Consider the following 27,028-nt stretch of genomic DNA (forward strand, 5'->3'; position numbering starts at 1 on the left):
CATTCCACAAAGACATCATAAAGCCCCTACCAACCTGAGACCAGCATGACCTTTAAGTTCAAGTATACCATCGGGATCTATACACCGAGTCATAAGAAGTTTGCAGAAAGAGGTGGTCAGTGGCTGCCCCTCTCAATTGAAATTCTCTTCTCTGGAGACTTGCCAAAGCTGCAGCCTATGCATCTTTCACTGGTGGTGCAAGACATTTTTATTCAAGTTGGCTTACAACAGCAATGCAGAGGATGGTATAATTGCAATATTGTGACTATCTTACTTTGGACAAACTATGAGCTGTAGCTAAAAGCTTGTTCTTTGACCAGGGCTAGCCACTGTAGTGACTCTCATCATCATCACAATCATTTTACAGTGGTATCTCGGGTTAAGTACTTAATTCGTTCTGGAGGTCCGTTCTTAACCTGAAACTGTTCTTAACCTGAAGCACCACTTTAGCTAATGGGGCCTCCCGCTGCCGCCGTAGCACAATTTCTGTTCTCATCCTGAAGCAAAGTTCTTAACCCGAGGTACTATTTCTGGGTTAGCAGAGTCTGTAACCTGAAGCGTCTGTAACCTGAGGTACCACTGTATTTGCATGGCCCCCTTTCCACAGTTAAAACCATGGTCAAAGCAGCTTATGGGGGGGGGGATACATAATTGCAGAAGCTATAAACAATAAATAACAATAAAAATTGACAAAACTGAACAATTGCCACATAAATCAAAATAAGAGCTGAAAAGATACAAAAAAAAAAAATCAACAGCAGCAGCAGCAACAACAAAAAACCCAACAACACCCCACTAAAAAATACTGCAGTTTAAGCATCTGTTCAGCTTTTGCAGTTGGACTCAGTCAGGGCCCTGCCTTTCTAGGCCAGGAGGGGGAAAGCCAGCAAGGCAGGGGGCAGGTCTTCCAGGTCTTAAAGCCAAGATGGTCTCTGGCCGCCTCAGCTTTTGTAGCTGGAATCTGTATTTTTACATTTTTACCTAATCATTTGACAATTCTTAACAATTATAAGGAAAACTGCTCCAGAGAAAAATACTTCAGAAATAATACTCTACAAGGAAATATTCCTTAACATAAAATTACTATTAACAAAAATGAAACAAAACTCAAAGCCTACTTGAATTTGCATTGCGGGAGGTAATTATTTTCTTGACAAAATTGTATGAGGGGCAACCAGTTTTCCCATAATTGACTTCCATATCACTTGGAATTCTTATACTTAGATAATTTGTTTTTTGACGTTATAGCCAAATCCCAAAGTTTATTAAGCCAATCTTTCTGAGAAGTGAGAGTAATGAAACTTTACAATTTTGAGTCATTAATATTATTAACAGCTGTTAACAAATGGGGTGCAGGTTCTAATTCTCAGAGTGGTTTTACACTCAAGTCCTCTTCCCAGGGAACTCTGGGAATTGTAGTGAAGCAAGGGGAATAGGGGTCTCCTAGCAACCTCCAACACCATTAACAAAACTACTGTTCCCAGAGTTCTTTGGGGGAAATCACTATTTAAAGTGGTTAGAGACTGATTTAAATATATGGAGCAAATGGGGCCTGTGCTTGGACTAGAACATATACCAGAACAGAGGTGCCAGGAGGAAAATCCATGGCAGCTCAGTGCATGCAGAAACAATTCCCTGAAATGCGAAAGTTTGATTTGAGTGATTTTATTAAAATCATGAGTGGCAGTGTAGGAAGGTTGGGGGAGGGGGGGAAACCAACACTGTCAAACAGACAAAAACAGGAAGTAGTATAGGAGGATGAGTAAACCTTTGAAGAAGAACAAGAAAAACCGGATCCAGTTCTAGCTGAGCCAGCTCCCCAATTTTGTAGCTAGAGGATGAAGGAAGGAGACAGCATCTAGGATAAGGACTCTTGAAAAAGCATTCTGCACACTGTCAACACTTTCAAAATATTGAAGATGTAAATAAACCTGAGTTCCTCAAGAATCAGGGAAAAAAACCCCAGATGTTAGAAGGTTTCTGTCTTGAGGGAACTTTTTTAAAATGAAAAAAAAAAATTAAGATGAACTTAAAAGCCGATCAAGAAACAGAACAAGGTTTCACCACGTTAGAGCAGAACGGGACATTATGCAGCAAGTTTATCAGTTAAGTGTACTGGGTTCCCTTCCTGACCCCTGACAAAAAGCAGCTGTGGAGGGAGGGGTGAGAAGGATGTTTAACCCTTTCTCTTCCTGCTATTTGTCTCCTCAAAGATTGCTTTTCTATGGGGGTTTGGGGAAGAGCCATGTATGCTCCCTTTACGCTCCTCGAAGGACAAGTGGGACAGAGATGTAGACACAGCCTAGTTTGGCCATGAAATCAACAATGCAGGTGGAAAATGCTCTATTAACAATGCAAAGAACTTCATACCAGTTTTAATGTAGCCCTTTGACATACAGGGCCGCTTTGTAGAAGTAGTAACAGGGTGCTGTGCCAAAGAGTGTACAATCTAGATCTGCTAGTGGTGCCTGGAGAGGTTGGGAGATGTCAGCTTTTGTTTCAGGTGGTGATTAAGACTTTTGGGTAAGGCGAGGCTTTATGGAAGAACAGACTTTGAAAGAGGTGAGGAGGCATATGGAGAAACAAGGGGAAAGGTAAGAACCTAAGACGAGCCCTGCTGGATTCATGTCAAAGGTCCCTCTAGTCCAGCACCCAAGTTCACACAGTGGCCAACCTGATGCAACGACACCCCCTTCCACTTGTGACCCTGCACAACTATCATTCAGAGACTCAATGTCTCCAACAGTGGAGATAATCTCAGCTGTCATGAGTTGTAGTCATTGACAGCCTTCTCCTCAATCACCCACCCCATCATAGGAACCGCCCTACTGGATTAAAACAAAGGCCCATCTAGTCCAACAAAGGTAGACGAGTCCGAAGAGCACAGACTGTGGATGAATAAATACTGAGCTGTGAGGGCTGGGCTGTGATGAGCTTTAAAAATTAAGAAGGCAAGGCAGCAGCTAGTGAAGGGTTTGAAGGCATCACATGGTCTTGAGCTGTCTTCTCCGCTGCCCTCCAGATGTTTCAAGACTACAATTCCCATCAGCCCTAGCCAACAGATGATGGAAGTTGTAGTCCAACAACATCTGGAAGAGCATCAAGCGGGTTTTAAGCGGTGAGGGAAATGAATGATCACCTCCAACAGGGTTAGAGGCGAGAGAGTGTGTGATTCAATAAACCTACCAAGGCACAAGTGATCTCATTCAGCTTAACACTACCAAGAAACAACAGCTGAACAATTGCTGGTGACTGTGGAGCATGAGGATGCAAGAAAGCAAAGCCAGGAGTTGTTATTTAATATTACTACTCCAGCCTCGAAACCTTGCATACCTGTTAGCATTCCCAGGCTACAGAAGCCAATTAATAGGATCAGAGACAGCTGCATTTAGTAGGATTAGCCCCCAAATCTCAGGCTTTTAATCCTCCTATACAAAGAGCCAATTTCAACTGGGGTGAGTGAGGAGGAATCAGGATCTTGAGTCACAGCTTAACCAACTGTTTGTTACAGCGTAAACATAGAAATTATAAAATCAGAGTTGGAAGGGACTCTGAAAACCATCTAACCCAACCCACTGCAATGCAGGAATATGCAGCTGTCCCATACAGGATCAAACCTGCAACCTTGGCGTTATCAACGCCATGCTCTAACCAACTGAGCTATTCAGGCACATGCTGTACCCCAACCTGTGTGGTGTCTTCAGTGGCCGCTATGGCCCCAATCAACTCCTAAGCAAGACTGGCTCAGAAAGACTGCAACTTTCAAATAACTTTGATCAAGAAAACAAGGGTGCCCATCAAACACAGCTATAAGAGAAAGGTGCTAATTGCAGAAAGAAATACCCAGCGGCAGTCTGCTAATACTGTAAGTCACAGGAAAGCAAGAGCAGAAGTCAACAGGTATATCCTGAGCCAGGGTGGACAGCACTGGGCCAGCATAATGTTGTGGCACTCCAACTCCCATCAGCTCCAGCCAGTACGGCCAATGGTCATGGATGGTGGGATTTGTAGTCCAGCAACTTCTGGAGGGCACCATGTTGGCTGCAAGATAACCAATGTTTACGTGCCAAGCTTTGATGAGGAAGGATTTGGCTCCAATCTAGTGTGCTTATATTGAAGTTAATGAACATGACTAACTTAGGTTCATTCATTTCAGTGCATCCTCTCCGAGTAGGACTTAGTTGGATAGAACACAATATTTATAAGTATGGCCACCAAAATGTTACATCATTTTCAACCCCCACCTCCCCCAAATCAAGATTTATTAAATGCAAATATGCAACACTACGTGGACAAACTTATGAAACTGAAACAGGTATCCAAGGCAGGAACTTAAGCCACGAAGAGAGCGAGAGGCGAAGAGCTGAAGTGTTGATAGTATTTGGGTTGTGTTCATCTAAACTCCTAACAGGAGAAACCAGAGTTCCATCTTTGCTCTATTTGCACCACCCTCGGGGAGGCAGATTGCAAGAACATTTGAAATGCCTTCAACCAATGTCTTACCAGGCCACATGCAACGTGTTAATCCTAGCATATAAAGCCGCAAATGGCTTGGGACCCAAGTACCTAATAGAGTACCTTCTTCTATGCCAACTGTCATGGCCTCTATGATCAGCAGGTGAGGCCTGGGACAGCTCAGTTGGTAGAACATGAGACTCTCAGTCTCAGGGTTGTTGGTTTGAGCCCCACTATGGGTGAAAGATTCTTGCATGGCAGGGGATTGGACTAGATCAGGGGTGTCAAACTCAAATTCATCGGGGGCCGCATCAGCAGTTTGGTCACCCTCAAAGGGCCGGTTGTATCTATAGGACTCAATATGCGCTCAATATAAAAACAAGTGGAAGTTTCCTGAATGCATGTAAAGTGGAGGTTTCCTGTGTAGAACGGCCAGCGCCGCTAGAGGGCAGACGTTCTCTGGCTTGTAGGCTGCCGCGCATGCGCTGAAGAGGCGGCTTTCTTGTGTCAAGAAAAAAAGCGAGAATAAAAGGTGAAGGCTGGCGGCGGCTACACGGGCCACATGACGAGGTCTGGCGGGCCGGATTCGGCCCGCGGGCCTTGTGTTTGACACCCGTGGACTAGATGATCCTCGCAGTCCCTCCCAACTCTACAATTCTGTGATGTGGGGCCACCACAGCTGCCTGGTTGGAACTGCCCCACGACAGGGCTTTTTCATTGGTGGCCCCATGGTTGTGGAATGCCTTCCCGAGTGAGGTGTGCCTGTCTCCATCATTATTAACTTTCAGGAGGAATTTGAAAACATTCTTGTTTACATTCTGTGTTTTTATATTGTGATTTTATCGCCCTGAGACAGGCGATTTATTTTAAAAAAAAATTAGACATTTGGTGGTTGAAGACTACTATTCTTGGGAATCTTGAAATAATTTGCTGGAATTCTGTTTTTAATTGCAACTGCTTTCAGGTGTTTTTAGAGCATTTTGGTTTTGTTTTAAAACTGTATATACATTTGCTGCCTTGGACTCCTTTGGGAGGAAGAATGGGAAACAAATTCAATCAATAATTTTAGGAAGTTTCATCTTCAGAGCAGACCGAGTCTATAGTACGGCATGAATAGCTTAGTTACACGGAAACAGTAATTACTACTTACAAGAAAGGCTGAGTGCAGCTGTGATACGGATTAGTGGAACACCGGCTTGAGGATCAAAGATTATAATGGGCTATAAAGTGGAACACGCCAATAACTCTGGTTAATCTCAGGGAGAAGAAGACGCAAAGAGCAGGAAAAACTTCGTTTACACGAAACATTCCTGACAAGCAGCAAGTGGGGAGGAGGAGAAAAGTCACCCCTTCCTACGAGAAAAGCTTTCACAGCATCCTACTGCGCGGGTCCTCAAGTCCTATCACAGTAATTATCAGAAATATGCCACTCTGAACATGATTTATAAAGAAGTGCCGTGACACCAGCTTTTATTTTACAGCACGCCATTTCAATATCGACTTAAGAAAAGGAGCTGTAAACAAAGCTCAGGCTCTCTGAACGTGGACTGAAAGGAGAGCGTTTCACAGAAGTGTCAATTCCAGAAGCAAAGTGATTTATTAAGAAGCTATCGACTGGTTTTTAATTGTTTTGAATGTACCACTTTACGCCAAAGTGCCTTAACGTGCCTGTGAGGGCAGAAAAGACTAAATGAAACAGCCCAACAAAAAAATTCTTTAGATGGCCGTCAAATGACAACGCTTCTTCCTTTGAGAAGATGAGAAATTATCTCTTGGAAAACGGACCACAGTCATTCATGAGCGTGGAAAAGTTTTAAAAAACTTCTGACTGGAGAATAATTCTGATTAGTGTTACAGACTGGGCAGTATATAACAACAGTAGGGAATCATTCTCATATGCTGATCTTTCAGCGAACTCCAAGAATAAAATATGGGCAGGGCCTGCTGTTTCAGTTCTTTTATATTGCCCTAATAAGCCTCACTTAAGAACATAAGAAGAGCTTGCTGGATCAGGCCAATGGCCAATGACATGGGCAGGCAAACTAAGGCCCGGGGGCCGGATGCGGCCCTATCGCCTTCTAAATCAGGCCCGCAGACGGTCCATGAATCAGTGTGTTTTTACTTGAGTAGAATGTGTGCTTTTATTTAAAATGCATCTCTGGGTTATTTGTTCATATTCGTTCATATTTTCCCCCCAAAATATAGTCTGGCCCCTTACAAGGTCTGAGGGACAGTGGACTGGCCCCTGCTGAAAAAATTTGCTGACCCTGGGCCAATACAGTCCAGCATCCTTTTTTCACAGTGGACAGCCAGACGCCTATGGGAAGGCTGCAAGCAGGACCCAGGTGCAAGAGAACCCTCTCCTTCTGCGGTTTTCAGCAAATGGTATTCAGAAGCAAATTACCATCAGGGGTAGCAGCTACTGAGAGCCTTCTCCTCCATGACTTTGTCTAATCCTTTAAAATAACCCAGCCATCTGGGCTGGTGGCTATCACTGCCGCTTGTGGGAGAGAATTAAAACCAAGAGCTGTGTGAATAATGACTTTCATTTGTCTGTCCCGAATCTTTGTTGGATCTCCCCAATTTCTAGTGCTACGAGTAGAGCTGAGTCATGTATCGATTCATCGTCCAAAACTGATCTGAAGTTCAGATCGTGATAGCGATTTCAGAGTTTTGGGGCAGGCAATGTGTCACGAATCCCCGCCCCCCCTGGGCGCAGCCAGCATTGCACACTTCGCTCCCAGGCGCCATGCAAGGCTGCCCAATGATCACCAACTCCTCCCTCAGCCCAGCCGCCAGCCTCGGGAGCCCAAGACTCAAGTAGGGCTTGCCAGCCAGCCAGCCAGCCAGCCAGCACCTTTGCTTCTTTCTCTGGTCCTGCAAGCAGCTGCCTCCTCACTCCCTTTCTCCTCATGCCAGGTGCTGAGCTGCACCCAGGTGGAACAGAGCCGCCTCCCGTGCCTTGCGTGATATTCCGGAGGGTAGCTCCTGGTAGCCGCCACTTGCAAGATGAGAGCTCCAGGGAGGCTGGCGGCGCTCCAGGGCTCCGTGTTTGCGTTGCCATGAGGTGCCCTTGCTGATGCGCTCTGCCCGGGGCTGTGCAGCCCGACCTCACCATGAAGCGGCAGAAGCTGCACATGATGGAGCTGATCGTCTGCATGGCTGGCTGCCGAGGGCTGGGGGCAACCGCCTTCTTCCTCCCACCTTTCCGACACCGTGATATACAGTCATACATCGTGTTGTGTTTGCTTCAGGTTGAGCGTTTTCAGGTTGCGTCCTGTAGCGACCCAGAAGTACCGGAAAGGGTTACTTCCGGGTTTCGCCGCTCGCGCATGAGCTCAAAATGACGTCACGTGCATGCGCAGAAGTGGCGAATCACGACACGTGCAGACGCGGGTTGCGTTCTGCTCAGGTTGCGAACGGGGCTCCGGAATGGATCCCATTCGCAACCAGAAGTACCATTGTATTGGGATATATCACGAGGTTTAACTTCCAGACCAAAAAGGTTGCCTTGTGTCTGTCTGTCTTTCATATGGTAAGCCAAGGCACTAATCCCTTTCCTTTAGTACACCCTGATCAAAGATGAAACACACAAAATGTGAGTGTAGCCTGCTTGTTGGTATGCAGTTTGGGGCATCCAGAAGCAAAAGGGAACACGGTTAATATTTAATTTCCACTCTATGATTTAAGCACTGGCCATTCAAGAGTAAATTTCTGGCTCAATCTAAGTCAATGCCCTTGAAAATTAATTTCAGCCAACTCAGTTCTACGGCAAAAGAAACAAAACTCCACAACACAACCCACTCTTATCCTGTGCCAGATCATTGATCCACTAGCCTAGTACTATCTTTGACTGTCAGCAGCCTTCAATGGCCTCAGGTCAGAAGATGTCTTTCCCAGCTCTTCTGCCTTTGCGTGGAGAGGTCAGGAAGCAGGTCTGGAATTGCCTACCCGCAGAGCATGTGTTTTATCAGAGTTCTCTATCCCCAGGTAGAACACTTCGTCTGAAGTTGCTCTGATACTTCTGCTTTCTACTTGTTCAAACTATGCACGTAAACAGCAAAGAACGAAAAAACATTTCTGCCCAGAGGATATGAAAAACATTTTCTTCTTTAAAAAGGGGACATTGCCACATTTGTCTCAGCAAATGGCAGGTTTTACTATTTTTAGACCAAAGCCTCAGATGTTTCGCAAAGAGCGCTTTCAAAAAGAGGGGGGGGGGAATCTATAGATTTTGGATTTCACATCAAAGAAACAGGTTTTTGTTTTTTAAAATGAGATTTTCCAGTTGCACAAATTCCCTGTTGGACATCCCAAACTAACAAGTGTAAAAAGCCAAATGAACACAAGGTGTGCTTTGCTCCTTGCTTATGGTATTATTGCTTGGGTGCTTGTGAGCTCAGGGGTGTATATGTATATGTATATCACACATACCCACACACAGTGTCAAACCTCAGTTCCCAAACAGCTCCATTTTGGAATGTTTCGGCTCCCAAATGCTGAAAACCCGGAAGTAAATGGTCCAGCTTTCGAACATTTTTCGGAAGCCAAACGTCCAACGCAGCTTCTGCTGAGTGCAGGAAGCTCTTGCAACCAATTGGAAGCCGTGCCTCGGTTGTCGAACATTTCAGAAGCTTAACGGGCTTCCGGAATGGATTACATTCAACAACCAAAGTTTGAAGAGAGAGAGAGAGAGAGAAAGGAAGGAAGGAAGGAAGGAAGGAAGGAAGGAAGGAAGGAAGGAGACAACCACCTGCCAGTTCTTCATCTTTCCTACTCCAGCCCTTCTCCTCTCAGTTTATATATAGCAGCTGCAGCACAAGCTTAAAGAGACTCCCAGAATGACAGCTACCAGGCCCCACAGACCAAACTAGGTAGGCCAATTAACACCAGACCTCTAGAGAAACTGAAGGCCAATGAGATACAAGTTTGTGGCCCGGGCCTATTCCGATACTGCCAGGCCTGCTAAAATCTCAACAGATTTTCTGAACTATAGCCTGATCTATCTACTCATGGTCCGAAAAATACTTTCGAATGAGAAAAATGATCTTTCGTCTCATGTGAATTCAAAAACAAACAAGCCCGCACCAAAGCAGGAATAAACTGCACAAGTTGCTCCTTCAGCCAGGTGACTCAGTGGAGTCCAGGCAGAGCCAGAATCAGATTAGCAGTTGTCTTCAGTGCGCTCTGCAAACAGAAGGGTTTATTTATTTTATTTAATACATGCCGCTTAATTATTCCTATTTCTAATCAAATTATTCTATTTGATTCCCTCCCTCTCTTTCTTTTTTCCTTTCTCCTCCTGTGATGAGGCTGCATTTTAATATTTTAATGTTTCAATATTTTAATGTTGTATTTTAATTATGTTTTTAAGTTGTAATCATTCAACTTGTTTTTATTATTGCTTGTAAGCCACTCTGAGCCCGGCCTTGGCTGGGGAGGGCGGGGTATAAATAAAAATTATTATTATTATTATTATTATGGATGGTCTGCAAAATCAAGTTGCCAACAAATGAAGCTTTTTCCAGAGGGTTTCTATATGGTCTATTTCAGACTCACCTGGGTGATGATCTGAAAAACCTGACTAGGAAACAGAGGAGTTTACTGAGCAAACCCAAAGGGGATTAAAATATATTAGTAGTGGCTGTCCGAATCTCCTCTGCCTCTCATACCAAGCTGAAGTTCTCTCCCTGTCTCTCACGGAGTTTGGGGGAGAAGGGGGGACATAAAAAAATGGTGACTGTAACACTCCTTCAGGAAAGCAAATGACAACAACTGTTTTCCTTGATCAAATTCTGGGAACTGAGTGTGTTGAGAGTGTGCCTTTGAGGACAAGGTCAAATTATTTTCAGGGTCGCCAAATTACATAAACACTGTGCAGGTGCTTGGCTGCGTGTTTGCTGCCAAACCCCATAATCCAACATCAAGAGGCTCATAAGTGCAAGTGTTGTACTAAAAAATAAAAGCAGGGCCCAACTACTTGCAGAAACAGGAAACTTCTGTCTTTGCACCTATTATAATATGCCACCACTGGCTGAGTGGGAGGCCAGACAGTGTTTGAAACGTGCTAGATGAGGGTGGTGCTGTGGAGGGACGCGGGTGGTGCTGTGGGTTAAACCACAGAGCCTAGGACTTGCCAATCAGAAGGTCGGCGGTTCAAATCCCCAGGGCAGGGTGAGCTCCCGTTGCTCAGTCCCTGCTCCTGCCATCCTAGCAGTTCGAAAGCATGTCAAAGTGCAAGTAGATAAATAGGTACCGCTCTGGCGGGAAGGTAAACGGCGTTTCCGTGCACTGCGCTTGTTCGCCAGAAGCGGCTTAGTGATGCTGGCCACATGACCCAGAAGCTGTACGCCGGCTCCCTCGGCCAATAAAGCGAGATGAGTGCCACAACCCCAGAGTCGTCCACAACTGGACCTAATGGTCAGGGGTCCCTTTACCTTGACCTTTAGGCACCAGGCACATTTTGCACCTGGCTTTCAACCACTTGCGACCAAGTGAAGATGCCCAGGTGCCAGGATGGCACCTGACCTTTCCACCATCTGGGGATCATTGGATTGGGACTGTTTTCACACACTAATACCCCATCCTGTAGAATACTATCAGTTATATTTTATTTGCACAATCAGATGAATTTCTGGAACCATATTGTTTTTTCTGTGCAGTCGGAGCAGAAGGAGTCACCATTAAGACAGAGAGGTTGGATTTTGCCAATGTACGCCTGGATCAAGCGACTTTTCTTTTTTCTCAAAGCTCTTAACCTAGCTCAAGGTTGTCATCTGAACTCACCAACTGAGAATCAATCACAGTCAGTCCATCATTTGAAAGACTTTAGAGCCATCTAATATTTCTTTCAATATGAGCAGGAAATATCAGAGTCATCTTGCCCAAGACATTCCATTTTGGTGACTGCAACCTTGTTTTAAGGAGCCACTTGGTGCCTAGCTTATATATCTGAGTTTCTAACACTGCCCCAGACCGGCTACTTGGTTGCCAAAGAAGGAATGGGGTGCAAGACAGGTCCAAGGTTAATTTTAAAGGTTAAAGGTTAACTTTAAAGGATGCAAGTCTTGCCTGCTTGAAGATTAAGAAGAAGTGGTTCTGCCAAAAAAGGAAGGCGTTTTAATATGGTTTGGGCAGTTTATGAGTGGAAACTGAGTGCACTCTACCAAATAATGTGTATATGCTGTCCCTGGCATTGCCTGTTGCTTTAAGGGGTTAATGAGCACATATATCTGATGTGCCCAGCTATACTCCCCCCTTTACCAAGTGCACATAATCAGCTTTCCAACTGCACATTTCCCTCCCAGTTGTACATTCTGTGTCCAACTGCACACTAGAAAAAACAAACAAACCGTGGAAAGAATCCGTATACAGGAAGCAAGACAGATACTCCTGACAACTGCATTCACACCCTCTTTCCAACCAAAGAAAGAGCACGATGATTTATACACACTATGTGGCAGGATGCCAATTTCCTATTGTGTCATCTTGTCACAAAATCAAGCTGCCTGGATGAATACGGATTGAACAGGAGTGTGCGCACACGTTAGCAAGGACGGTTAATATTGCAAGGAGAGAAGAATCACTGGCTTTGCAGGAAGGCGAGATTAGAGGCTAGCCAACACGTGACGTCTATCTTACTTTTAACCCCAAGGAACTACCCGTGGCTGCTTCCCTACTTGACCGCTACTTCCTGCTTTGACTCTCTGAACTTAATGCACCGTCTAAGAATAGGGAGGGAGAAAGGGGGTGCTATTTTTAGAAGGGAAGGCTGGCTGAGAGACAGATGGGGAACTGAGCTGAGTTTACACAACTCTTCATTTGGAGATCACCACCCTATGGATTCTGACCACCCTATTTTGAAAGAGAAAGACAGGCTATTTCTGTAAGTCGAAGAGAGTCTTCGGCTGTGTATATGTTTGTCTTTATTTATGTATTTGGAGCAGCCTCATGACAACACATGGCAAACCACTTTTGCAGCCTAGGAATTTGTTCTACAAAAGCAGTTTGTGGCACAGCAGGCTTTAAAGGAGGCTTTCCCAAACTTGGGTCTCCAGATGTTTTCGGACTACAACTCCCATCATTCCTACCTAGCAGGAGCGGGGGTCAGGGATGATGGGACTTGTAGTCCAAAAACAGCTGGTGACCCAAGTTTGGGAAACCTTTCTCTAGAGGGCCAATAATTCCACTGAGCATGCCCAAGACATAATAAGCATGCCTGAAGTAGCTGTTTGAACCCCAAGCAGCACAGTCTTCAACCAGGGTTTGTATGATAAATTCAAAAGAACAACAACAACAATCAATGTTTCTCTGTCAGTGTGTTGACATTTTCCAAACACAACATTTAAATATACCCCTTTCAACATATTTGCTCTCGAGATAAATATTTCTGATCAATGCATGTTAATATATTTTTGAAACAAGGAACCACGTTGGCAGTTTTAGGAAACCCGAAAGCCTGTGGATAATTAATTTACAATCTGCACATCTGTGCAGGAGATGCAGATCAGTTTAGTTTAATTTGCTCAAGCGTTCCTACTCAAGGAAGGAATCAGTCTGCCAAAATGAGATGTACTTAAACACACACACCAGGTCCATTCTTACTGAAGAAGTGGAGCCATGCACGCTCAGGTTACTAGTCCACAACAGTTTCAGAAATCTACACTAGTTATTTCCTGCTAATACTGAAAGAAAGAGAAAGCCAGTCAATATTGCTCCCGTTTACTGAAACCCTTCTGCCTGGTGTAATGTGAATCCTTGAAGCAAGTGACAAGGCAAGTACCAACTCACAAGTCTAAGATGTCATTACTATGAGAACATCATAGCATATCATTCACTTAGCTTTCCAGAGTCATTGTTATCCAACTGAAGAAATGCCTAAATAGCAGAATACACACAAAGTGTTGGCCAAAGACAGTATCATGAATGAATAAACTAGACATCGTAATCTCATTATTATTATCATTAGCACTGTTTACCTGCCCTTCACTCTAAGGTCCTAGGGTGGGTCAATTAGAAGTACAACAATCAAAAGCAGTTAAAACAAACTGCAATCACAGGAATAGGGTGGGCCCTAAAATATATATATCTCAAACGGCCAGGGTAAAGAGCTGCATCATCAGCATTTCATACATTTACATATATTGTCCTTTTCCTGCCATATGCTCAAGGCAATGTTCATGGGGTTGCTATGTGTCTCCCATCCAGACTTATAGCTGCTTTGCTTTAGCAGGTGAATGCACCCTATGGCCTAAGATATATGCCCTGGCAAAGTACCGGGAGATCCATACCCTCCAACATTTTTCCGATGAAAATAGTGGCATCCTATTCCATAATAATAATTTTACTATTTATACCCCACCCATATGACTGAGTTGGCCAGGCCACTCTGGGTGGCTTTCAACATATATAAAAACAAAATAAATAAAACATTTAATGTTTTAAAACTTCCCTATACAGGGCTGCCTTCAGATGGCTCGGGGGTCAGATAATTCCCTACCCTCCAACATTACTCCGCTGAAAATCTGTAAATCTGGGATTGTCTCTGGAAAATTGGGACACTTGGAGGGTCTGGGACATCTATTCAGTGTATTTTTTAAAAAATTGTTGCCCAATTAATCTGGGACATCTTTTTAGTTGACTGAAAGTTTTAAATCGATGAATCTAACCAATCTTCTGGATGAGAAGAAGGTGAAAGAGTTCTGCATGAGCTGGAGACTGACCTAAGCACATTCCCATACTGATCAACGTTTATGTGATAATGCTGCTGAGCGATTAAAGCACTTTATAAATGCCAAGCATGAATAATGCAAGTAAGGCAATGCAGTTTTATTCCAAGTCGCATCATCTGATAAACAGGGTTCAATCAATTCTTAATTGCAGGATGCATAGCTTTAGCAGTGTGACAAAGATAGATGGAGGGAGGTTTGTCAATGATGAGGGTAGGTGGGGAAAATAATCTTAAGCAGGGAATGAGTGGCATTGCTAACACTGACTGACACAACCCACAAATGGGTCAAAAGTTGCACATGACTCTGCAGCTTTTAAATTAGTCACCATCTGAAAAAGCAAAGCGCCACGTCAGATAATGAAAGAGGCAGAGAGGATTTGCTTCAGTACTGAAACGATACCAAAAAAAAAAAAGTTGTTTTTTCAATATAACAAGCACTGAGGCACAATAAAACCTGTCAACTGGCCTGTTGTCTTTAAGGGGTCATGAACGGGCAAGAATTCCTGAAGCTGTGAAACAAAATTATGTCCTACAGTTGATTCATATGCTGGCCTCCTAGGTGGTAAAATCCTTGTGCAATTTAGCACTTCAGTTTCATGTGATAAGCCTTTTGATTCTAATCCACCCAATAGTGAAATTACCAGGATTTTCACAACAGAGAGAGAAGTTTATAGAGGCAGTGGGACGTAATAGCTAGAGTCTTGGACTAAGACCAGGGAGCCCTGGATTCAAATCTTTACCATGAAGCTCATTTAGGGACTCTAGGACAGCTAGCCATTTTCACCCTGACCTACCTCACAGGGCTGTTGTGAGCATACAATGGGGAGGGGGTTGTACCGAAATGACTCAAGGAGGTGGTTGTTGTTGTTTTCCAGAGGAAAACCTATGAATCTGTCATTATTGTATATCTTTGGCTCAAAAGGAAGCCAAAAGTGTGTGTGCCAAATAAAGCAGGTGCTTTCAAATATTTGCATGACGTTAGCTGGCAATAGGACTCTGAGCCAATAGATCAAGCTTGTGTGTGTTCTGCAGCCCCATGCATGTTTAGTTGGAAGCAAGTCCCACTGTGCTGGGCTTACTCTCGAGGAAAGTAATTCAGCACTGCAGTCTAGCTTTACTTCAAAGTACCTTAAAAACCCACAGAAACCTATCTTTGCCACTTCAGCTTTTCCTTCACCTGTCACAAATAGTCAAGATTTTTATTGCCTGAAGCTGTGAAACAAAATTATGTTTTGTCCATCACAATACAAACCACTAAACAAACTGTAAGTGAAAGAATGATGATGATGATGATAATCCAGGAGGACATTAACATAAAATATCAGAAATACAAATAGTTAAAACCTAAGACGATAAAAATACCCTGTATCATTTAAGTTAACAAGTCTGCATGGCAGCCTACATTGTTTTGGGCCTAAAAAAAGTAGAATAATAGAATTGTAAAGCTGGAAGGGACCACAAGGGTCATCCAATCCAACCCCCAGCAATGAAGGAATATTTTGCCCAATGTGGGAATCAAATCTACAACCCTGAGATTAAGAGTCTCATGTTATACCAAGTGAACTATCCCTGTAATCCGTATGTTCTGCACTGCTAGCAGCATATAAAGCTACCCTTTTGGTAACAAACTTGTCCATGTCAACCAGCAGACATCTAATTTTAAAATCATATGATTGGCCTCCTGGAACAAGTAGCCATCCAGATATTCTTACAATTTGCATTGTGCCTTACCATTGGCCATTGCTGACTGGGGCTGCTGGGAGTCCAGCAACATTTGGAGGGCAATAAATTATCCAAACCCATCTACTAAATATTTTGGGGAAATTGTTGCTCTGTTTGCTAGACATTTGGACACCTCTTAAGATACCATAACAAAATATTGCATGATGGTTCCTGAGATTTAGAAGCAGGTTTTTGTCTATGTTTGGATAAAGTTGGCTGCCATTTTGACTCAAGATGGCGGACTGAACTTTTCAAAACTGCACTGATGTTTGTTTGTTTGTTTGTTTGATATCCTGAGCAACACTGGATACAAGGCTGCAAGTACCGGATAACTCAAAAAAAGAGAAATGAATATATATCCTAGTGAGTTTATAGAAGGTGATACAGAATATAATGCCTTCCTTGAAGCCAGATTCCTCCACCCAAAGAGATGGTAATTTCTTAACTTTTTTTAAGAGACAGAGAGAAAGAGAGATTTTAGTGCAGCCAACTGACACGTTTTCCCCTCTTAAACTTTACAATGGTGCCAAATTACACCCTGTAGAAGACACAGAGTAGCTGCTAAATGTCTCCTTATGTCACCTTCTCCCCTATAATTAATGGTTCATTTGCCTATGATGTTGCATTATGAGTTTCCCTGTTCTTCCCCCCACATACACCCCTAAAGGCGAATGCTGCGAATTGGGAAAAGTCAGGGTGGGTGCCACCACGGTTTGCAGTGGCTTCTGCTGGAGTATTCTGCTGACACTGTAGTAGTACATTCGTGCTGGATTTACACCGGACCATCCACAGATAATTCTGCTTCATTAGTTGCTCTGCAATGCCCCTCCAATGCTAACACAATATTGCAGTCTGGAGGGGCACTCTGGCACTACAGTGTAGTTGAAGTGGGACAACCACCCTCCCACCATGTCCAGAACATTTGTGGTATAAAAAAAGAGTTGCAAGATTTCAGCAGGGAGCTACAGGATGAGCGCAGACCGAAAACAAAGCAGCACGAACACCCTGAAACTTTCACAGCTGCAAACAGGATTGAAGGGGGGCGGTCACATACACCTGTCCCAATACCACTATGAACACAAAATATCATGAATGCACAATAAAAATTTGAAAAATCAATTAAAAAATTTGGCAAAAAAGGACATCCGGAAGGGCCCAATCATGTCACAGGTAAATGAGCTTATGTGTAACATAGAGAAAGAAAGAAAGAAAACACAGCACTGGGAATCCGTCCCAACGACCTGCCATAATAAGTCATCTGACCCTTAGCAAAAAGTTTGAACAGATGATTCAAAAGCAGTTGCTGGAAAGCCTGAACCCAATCAACAAACATCACAGAACACCCCTAGCTAACACAGCCTTGGGAGAGTACTTGCTTCAATTGAAAACAACAACAGTACAAACTTTTTGTACTAACGACAAAAACCATTACACAAACTGTTTACCTGATTTGATATTAAGATTTAATTTTAATTTATTACCAGCCCTTCACCCTAAGGCCCTATGGGGAGGGTTGCCACCATTTAAAAATGCAACATTAAAAACAATTTAAAAACCAGACAAAGTCACAAAAACTAGGGTGGGTTCGAAAAATACGCAGCTCAGGTGTCAAGAGGCCGAGGTGAAAGAGGCAAGACCAGAAAAGCAGGCCTTTTACTGCTCATTTTGCCTTTTCACCAGCAGAGACAGTGATACATAAAAAAGCTTTTATTAATGAAAAGAAGTGTCCCCAGTATGTTTTCCATTCTGTCCAGCTTAAGCTGCTTTGAATAGTATGACAGATAATACGACGATAAGACTATGAGATAGTGCTAGGAAGAGGGAAGGATTTTTTTGTTTTGGCGGCTTCTGCAACACACACACACACACACAGCTGAAAAGACATTTTGTGCTGTCTGGTATCAAAACTTCGATCTCTCGGTGCTAAACAGACCTATGATAATAAGTTAACACAATATGAATTGTTTAAAAAGGTAATTTTATACATTACAGTGAATGGCAAGCTTGGTGAACTCGTGCAAATTTTTGGTTATTCCAAACACCAAAACAGGTAATTTAATTATTTAAGGCACTTTTGAGCCACCTTGCAAAGTATAAATATTTCCCAAAAGTACCGTACAAATGTAAAATAAAAACATTTCGAAACAGACATCAAAATTCACAATCACAATATACTTTTAACAGAGGAGCAACACAGCCACTTCAACTCAAGCCAGCAAGCTATTACCTTGCAGCAGCCATTAAATATGCTTGTGTTTTTGCTCCTCATTCCAGCACTGGGCTAGGAAGAAAGCTTCTTCCTATGGCGACACTGCAGTGGGGAGGAAAGACCTTCCCAAAACTGGGCACCTCTTCTGTCTGAACCAGCCAAGAGAGAGGTTTACAACTTTAGTGGGAATTAGGCCAGCGTGAGAACATTGAATAGGATATTCCTACCCTGACTTCAGACACAATATCAAACCATATTTTGTTGTGACAAACCAACATCTGACAAACCATGGTTTTGAGTGGCCAAATCAAACTAGGAACTGAAACTACAGTTTGAAGCTGGTTTGCAAACCACAGTTTGAGGAAACTGTGGTTTGGCTTTGCACCCAGAGTGGCAAACCATGGGAAGTTGCTTGGCCTTATAGGATCCAGGGCAAACCACTGCACAAATCATTGTCTGCCTACATGTCTGCAATTTGTGTCATGGTTTGGAGTCTAAACTGTGGTTTGCGCAACCAGGGATCAGGTGTTACCTCTGAATCAACCCACTACATTCCAAAGACCCACTCATAAAATGCATAATAATGTTTTAGGTATTAGGTCTGGATTTGGGCCGCTGAATAAAAGTGCTGAGATTCCCAGGAAGCAGCTGATCATTCCCACTAGCACCTTTTCCAGCCTTGAACTACATGCTACAAATGTCTCATTATATAAAATGAATAACCTTTAATGATCAGAAGTCCCTATTCCAGGTTCTGCGAATTCAGAGGCTGCCTGCCCAGTCTCCTGCTTCTGCCTGAAATTATTTTGTGCCAATTCAAACCCAATCCATGCAGCAGCAAGGAAGCTGCTGCACTATGGCTCTTCATGCTAGCGGGATACAGTCATACCCTGGTTCTCGAACCGTTCCGGAAGTCCGTTCGACTTCCAAAAATGTTTGAAAACCAAGGCACAGCTTCCGATTGGCTGCAGGAGCTTCCTGCACTCAATTGGAAGCCGCAGAAGCCGTGTCGGACATTTGGGTTCCAAAGAACATTCGAAAACTGAAACACACACTTTCGGTTTTTCGCCGTTCAGGAGCCAAAACGTACAAGTACCAAGGCGTTCGAGAACCAAAGTACGACTGTATTCATTTTGTTCAATCAATAAATTAACAAGTAGCTATTGGTAACACACACAACTGAGACTCTAACATAACTAATTCCCTGAGAATGGCTGTGGCTTAAGTGTCATCCAGTCTTCCCTCAATTACAATTGCTTTCTCTTGACACACTAGCCCTCCAGGGATAAGGAGTCGTCATTTCAAAACACGAGGGAACATCCAAACACTTATTCCCTCCATTTACAACCCACCAAAAACCTCAGTCTTGGAAGGACTGTACCACATCATGAAGTTAATTCCCCATGTCTCTGAACCAGTTCCAAGCCACAGGAGACAAGTCATCATCCCTTAAACTGAAAATAAGTGCATTATCATGGTTCCTACCAAGTGCAGACCCGATTGCCAAAACAAGCAGGCACCAAAGGCCCTATTTATATCACAAGTTTGAGGTGCATTGGCAAAGCTGTTATGCTGGTGTTTCCCAAGCTTTTGATACCCAAAGCAACAACACAGACTCCCAGACTGAAATAGGACACACTTCACACAATGAACAGGCATTCTTCTTAGGAACACAGGAAGCTACTGGACACATTGACCCATCTACCTTCGTACTGCCTACAATGAGTGGAAGTGGCTCTCCAGGGGTTTCAGGCAGAGAATCTTCAGCAAAGGCAAATACTCCACCACTAAGTGATGGCCCCAACTTTCCTTGTTATTGCAGGATAGTTAATATTAATTATGGGGCCCCCACCCTGTGACCCATCCCTCAAGGCAATGATGGTGCTTCTGGGATTCTCCTATGTCCATCAGCTGCACTGCATGAGAGACCACTGCCGTGGTGGTAGACCCACTTAAATTAATGAACATGACTGGAGTTAGGTCCATTAATTTCAACAGGTTTGCTCTGAGTAAAACTTGGTGACATACCACATGAGCCTATAGTCTGACCCTGCAGGACTCTCCTTAAGTTCTCAGGGTTTTTCTAGTCCACGGATGATGACATTCATTTTTCAAGGGCAGTTCAGCCCCATTCACATCACCCAGGCAGCCCCCATAACACATAGGTCCTATCTGCACTATACATTCAAAGCAGTATCACACCACTTTAAACAGTCAGGCCTCCCCAAAAGAAATGCTAGGAAGTGTAGTTTGTTACGGATGCTGAAAGTTGTTAGGAGACTCACTCCCCCCCCCCCAATTCTCTTCAAAGGGCTACAATTCTCAGAGTGGTTTAACTATCGATCCCTCTTTTTATTATTTCATTTATTTATTCAATTTGTATACTGCCCTATGCCCTCAGGGTGATCCACAATACAAAAACAAAAAATACGTAATAAAAATAAAAACAAAAACAACCCAATAACCCCCCGCCAACACATTTTAAAAGGGCACTGGATGTTAATCAGTCAAAGGCCTGGTTAAAGAGAAATGTTTTTGCCTGGTACCTAACGGTGTATTATTTTATTATTAATTATTATTATCGTATTAGAATTATATTATTACAGTATTATCATTATTATTATTACCACTACAGTGGTACCTCTGGATGCGAACGGGATCCATTCCGGAGCCCCGTTCGCATCCTGAGTAGAACGTAACACGCGAATGCGCATCTGCGCGAGTCGTGTTCTGATGCTTCTGCGCATGCGCGTGATGTCATTTTGAGCATCTGCGCATGCGCGAGTGACAACACTTGGAAGTAATGCGCTCTGTTACTTCCAGGTCGCCGCAGAGCGCAACCCAAAAATGCTTAACCTGAAGCTACTTCAACCCGAAGTATGACTGTACTACTATTAATAGAGGTGACACACAAAGAAGGGTCTCAGAAGATGATCTCAGGGTCCAGGTAGGTTCATATGGAAAGAAGCAGTCCTTGAGGTATTGCAGTCCTGCGCCGTTTAAGGCTTTATAGGTCAAAAGGTAAAGGTAAAAGTTAAAAGACCCCTGGACTGTTAAGTCCAGTCAAAGTCAACTATGGGGTTGCAGTGCTCATCTCACATTTCAGGCTGAGGGAGCCGGCGTTTGTCCACAGATAGCCTTCTGGGTCATGTTGTTAGCATGACTAAACTGCTTCTGATGCAACGGAACACCATGACAGAAGCCAGAGTGCACGGAAACACCGTTTATCTTCCCACTGCAGTGGTACCTATTTATCTACTTGTACTGTGCTGCTTTTGAACTGCTAGGTTGGCAGGAGCTGGGACAGAGCAACGGGAGCTCACTCTGTCGCAGATTTGAACTGCCGACCTTCCGATCGGCAAGCCCAAGAGGCTCGGTGGTTTAAACCACAGCGCCACCCGCATATAATGAAGGCGCCAGACGAACCTCCCTCTTCCCTGGGAACTGTAGCTCTGTGAGAGTACTGGGGTTTCCTAACCACTCTCAGCACCCTTAACAAATCACACTTCCCAGAATGCTTTGGAGGAAAAGGTGACTTTGAAGGGGCATTATACTGCTTTCAATGTATAATGTCAGTGTGGCCATAGTTTGAGGATAGCTGTTTTAAGCCATTCAGACATGGCTTTGTGCTAGCAAAGGAACTCCTTTTGTTCTAGGTGTTTGTTTTGGCAAAGCAGAACACACTCCAAAGGGCTTGGCCGCCCCCCCACCCCTCTCCTAGCAACACAGAGTATTCCAGTCCCTACACTTTGATCCGAACACAAAGTTCAAGATTTCAATTGTTTGTGGACACAAGAGAACAGACTCACAAAGCAGCTTTGGAGGAGAGCTAAAGGGAGTGGAGGAAGGAGGAGGTTTTTCACTTCTCTGCAATAACCGACTAATAGACCTTTGCTTCTCCATTTCTAAACAATCGAAATTCAGGAAAAACAAGGCAAGCAAGGTCAGCAGATACAAGCAGCAAGGAAAACCTGATTCCTACTCTCCTCCGTCTACTCATTTAAAGAACTTCCAGAGGGGTAGTTGAGTTTCCTGGTTTTGTTGCAACAGACTAAGTGTCCTGTGCAGTGTTAGAAACTCAGATATATAAACTAGGCACCAAATGGCTTCTTTAACCAAGGTTACAGTCACCAAAACAGAATGTCTAGAGTCTTATGGACTGTCTATGATTGATTATCTGTTAAACATCTGGCTAGTTCAGATGACAACCTTGATCTAGGTTAAGAGCTTTGAGAACTTGAAGAAAAGTCACTTGATCCAGGGACAGCCCACATATATATTGGCCTATTCCGACCTCTTTTTCATAACGGTGACACAGACCATTCATAAACTAAGAATATTCTTCACAATTGTGAGCAGGGCAGTGGGGTTGGGTAAGTGAAGGCAAGTGACAACAATTAACTATAATTATGGCTCCTGCTCAAGCCGCACAGAAAAAGGATTTTGGTTCCTGAAATTCATTCCGATAGTGCAGCTAAAATACCATGGATAGAATTCTACAGGGTGAAGTATTAGATAGGGTTGCCATATTTCCAAAAGTAAAAATCAGGACACGACAAAAGTTGTTCAGCTTTTTTTCAGGAAGAGCCCAAAACTGTCTTTTTTAAGGAAACCCCCCAAATTGCTGAGCTTCCTTTACAAAACCCCCAAAGTTGTTGAGCTTTTAAAAAATAAAATTTGTTTATAATTTGTCGCAATAAATTTGTTGGTGTTTAAGATGACCTCCAGATGCTGTAGGACTACAAATCCCATCATCCTCTACCATTGCCCAGGCTGGCTGAGGCAAGTTGGATTCCGACAGCATCTGATGGGAACCCTGTTGGCCTACCCCTACTTTAAGGTGTTTTTAAAGTTACAAGGAAGGTGACTGTTTTTTGTTTCACTGGTACTTTTGAAGTCCATAAAGAAATGCAGTTTTGCAACTTTCAGAATTCAAGCCATGCTTTTAGAGCGTTCATTCAGATAGGTGATGGCAACGCAAGGAACAAACACCACCATCATCTAAGAGACTTTTAAAATAATATGGTGCCCATACTGAAAATTTTGTTTTCTAGCAGGAGTGGTTAACCTCCAGTCCTCCAGTTGCTGCTGAACTCCCTTTGTCCATTACTATGGGCTATGCTGGGTTGGAGATGATGGGAGTTACATTCCAAAAGCATCTAAAGGTAAAGGTACCCCTGCCCGTACGGGCCAGTCTTGACAGACTCTAGGGTTGTGCGCCCATCTCACTCAAGAGGCCGGGGGCCAGCGCTGTCCGGAGACACTTCCGGGTCACGTGGCCAGCATGACATCGCTGCTCTGGCAAGCCAGAGCCGCACACGGAAACGCCGTTTACCTTCCCGCTAGTAAGCGTTCCCTATTTATCTACTTGCACCCGGGAGTGCTTTCAAACTGCTAGGTTGGCAGGCGCTGGGACCGAACAATGGAAGCGCACCCCGCTGCGGGGATTTGAACCGCCGATCTTTCGATCGGCAAGCCCTAGGCGCTGAGGCTTTTACCCACAGCGCCACCCGCGTCCCTTCTCCAACAGCATCTACAGGTCCACAATTTAGCTCTTGCTTATCCACAGCTCTTAAACTATATCACTCAGTTAGTTTTAACAAGTGTAGTGTTTCACAGTCCTTTCACTTGTTCTGTCATCCTCTGGTGCCGACAATGATTATTCCCATTTCACAGATAGGAACTGAAACATGAAAAAGGGATGTGCATAGGATCCTAGAAAGTTCACAGGGCAATTGGGAGTTAAATTTGGCTCCCCGCAAACAGGACTTTTTTTAGTGGTCATCAGTGACAGCTGATGCTGGAGGGGCAAGGGCATTTCAGGGTTTGTGCATGAAGGGTTTGTGCATGTGTTAGAATTCCTGCTCCATGATTGCAGTCATGGGATTGTTGTCTTTCACATGACGGTGTATGTTTTGACTCCACAAAGTGGGAAGTGACGGAGACAGGATGTTTGTGTTACTGTGTTCTGTGAACTGGGACTATTGTTTTTTCTCTTTGCTGTCTGATGCTAGAGAGAGAGGGAGCCATGTTGCAGTGCTCCGTGTGTGTTTATATGTAAATAAAGTAGATTAGCCAAAATGCTGAGTTGCTGAGGTCTGTAACGCAAGCTGCGAAGACTCTGGGGATCCCTAAGTGTGCCGATGTCTGTTGGCATCGGTCACTGTGATGTTCAGGCAGAAGAAAGCTTTTGAAGCTCCCAAACGATCGACCAGGAGGGAGGGAACGTGCCAGTCAGGCATGTGTCTCTGCCAGGGTCCTACTCGAGAGTAGGACGAACTTCTGACAATATGTACCTGAGGAAAAAACTTCACTACCACATTTGGAACCGAACTTTGCTCCTCACCCAACCCAGCTGACTCTGCAGTTGTCTGGGAGTATTCCTAGATTCCCGTCTGGCACTGGAGTCTGAAACAGCTCCTGTGGCTAGGAGTGCGACAGCCTAATGCAGTGTTTCTCAAACTTGGGTCTCCAGCTGTTGTTGGACTACAACTCCCATCATCCCTAGCTAGTAGGACCAGTGGTCAGGAATGGTGGGAGTTGGAGTCCCAACAACCTGGAGACCCAAATTTGAGAAACACTGGCCTAATGGAATCATGTGCCTCCTGTCTTGAAAGTGCTGTACTAGACACCAGTGAGCTACTGGGCCCAATTCAATGTGTTAGTCATCTAAGATGTGCTCTGTACGTGAAGGCTGATGATTCTTATTTAGAACAAACTCAAACACAGATTAGGCGTGAGAAAAGCCCATCAGAAATCTAAGGCCTCGGTTGCCTCAGGGTCTAATCCCCAGATTCATGTGCACTGGAACACATCCAAGCACTCCTTCAATGTTAAAAATGCGGCCATCTTGGAACTTTCTACCACATGTGGTGGTTATGTGACTCTGCAACCGTTTTCTGGAAGACAATCTTTCATTACTGAATAGTCCATTCTTTGTACCCCACAATTAGCTCTGTTAATGATTTTTGATAGGGAGAACAGAGACTTGCTGCAAACAGATAATGATTTCATTAAGATTTGGTGCATATTTATTGCTCACAGTGAAAAATAATAAGCAGATATACAACTGCTGGAAAGGCAAGATAACCTTTGGCAAAATGTTCTTAGTTAACTCTTGCAGTTTTGATTTCAGTGTGTTGTGGGCAGCTAGAGACCTGGAGTGTTACTTTTGTTTCCATAATGACTGTTATGTCTTTACTTGTAATAATCACCAAAATATTTATTTGCTTGCAATGAAAAGAACACATTACAAATACAAAATCCTAAATGACTTGGGACTCAGGTATCTAAAAGAGCGCCTTTCCCCAATATCAACCATCTAAAGTCCTATGGACAACAGTCTCACAATTACGTACAAATTCAGGACAAGGAAGCCAGGTGCATAGTGAATAAGTAGATCTAGAAACAGTTGCCAGACAAATTTCAAACTCCTAAGCAACTTGCTGCTTGCAGTTTTTCCAGCTCTGGATGTCACCCTCTTCAACAAACCGTTCTAAGAGAGTACCCACACGTATATTATATATGTGCCTAAGATAAATTTCAAGATATGCCCAAGCTATTGTTCTTCCTCCACCTTTAAACGGCAGCCCCTCATGCATGGCATCTCACAAACTGTTTTTGAAAAGCTCTGTTTGTTTGGTAAGTGATTTCCCATGTGACAGTTTTAAAACTACATTTATATCCTGCCTTTCCTGCAGGGAAAGCATGCATACACAGTTCTAACCCTCTCATCTTTGCAGGGTTGTAGTGTGAGATTGCAGCCTAATGGAGTGTTACTGTATTTATTAAAGTTATCTATATACAGCACACACACACCCTTTACCTGGGGTTTACATTACGGGCCCTCAAGCACACAAGTGCGTAAATTGGGAAGCACTCCCTAAAGAGTCTCCAAACGCTCCTTTTTTCCTGCGCTCCAGCTCTCTCTTCAACTAGAGTCAAAGTTCTGGGGCTGGCTGGAGGGTGCACAGGACAGTGGCTTCTGCTGCGCTACTGCATGCATCAGCTGCTAGGCGAGGAAGCTGAGCAGCCTAAACTAAGCCCTGCTACTCCTATGGTCTCTTTGGGACTTCCTCCACCCTCACAGTCACGCATTAGTAAAATGCATGTAAGGGGGGACAGGAATGCCTGCACAGCTAGTTATTAAAAAAACAAACCCCAGAGTGGTTTACAACCATTGTACAATTGTACAACCATACAATAAATTTTTTAAATTTTTTTTTAATCAGCTAACTGTTATGGATGGATGTGTTCTTCATTGCTTGCACAAGCCTGAAGGAATGAAAAGTTTTCAGCAGCTTTTGAAAGTTGAAACAGAAGGCGCTGCTGTTACACTTCATGGGCAGTAATCCTATGTGTTCAAACCTGGGAGGTAAGCACCAACAAACTGAATGGATATTATTTCCAAGTCAAAGTAGGTCTGCTCTGTTTTCATGACTGCCAAATAATACAATTTTATATACCAACTAAATTATATATGCGCTGTTAAAGTGGTTAAGTAGGGTTTAGGTTAGATAGGGAAGCAACAATTTTCCACAAAATGTTCATCTCCCTTAGAAAAAAAAGTAGTAGTTGTTTTTCCGCTGCTTCACAATTTCCAGAAATCATACATCTTTAGTGGCAATCCAAACCCGGATCTGCCAAGTCCAGTTCTGACACTACATACCACATCTACACAAAACCAGAGCTAGTTCTCCCAAGAAAGCAGATGAGTTGGTCTGAGCTGCACCGTATCAGACTGCACGGGACGCAGGGTGGGGACTCCTATGACTGAATGTTCCTCCATTTAAGAAAATTTGACAGCACACAATTCTCTGCACACAGAAAATCAGCAAATCCTTCTCCTGGACAAAGTTGTTTTGGGTCTCCTTGGAAGAACCTGGAGTTTTGGAGGGATGAACATTCAGTCA

The 27,028-nt window shown here is 43.7% G+C and overlaps 1 protein-coding gene across 7 annotated transcripts in view; it reads right to left on the bottom strand.

Moving 5' to 3' along the window:
• The window catches only part of ZFAND6 (zinc finger AN1-type containing 6), a 78,462-nt gene that overhangs the window by 21,094 nt on the left and 30,340 nt on the right, over nt 1-27,028 (bottom strand). The gene's annotated exons all lie outside the window — the stretch shown is intronic.

This window comes from Podarcis raffonei, chromosome 14 (genome assembly GCF_027172205.1).
Source record: "Podarcis raffonei isolate rPodRaf1 chromosome 14, rPodRaf1.pri, whole genome shotgun sequence".
In the NCBI taxonomy this organism is placed as follows: Eukaryota; Metazoa; Chordata; class Lepidosauria; order Squamata; family Lacertidae; genus Podarcis; species Podarcis raffonei.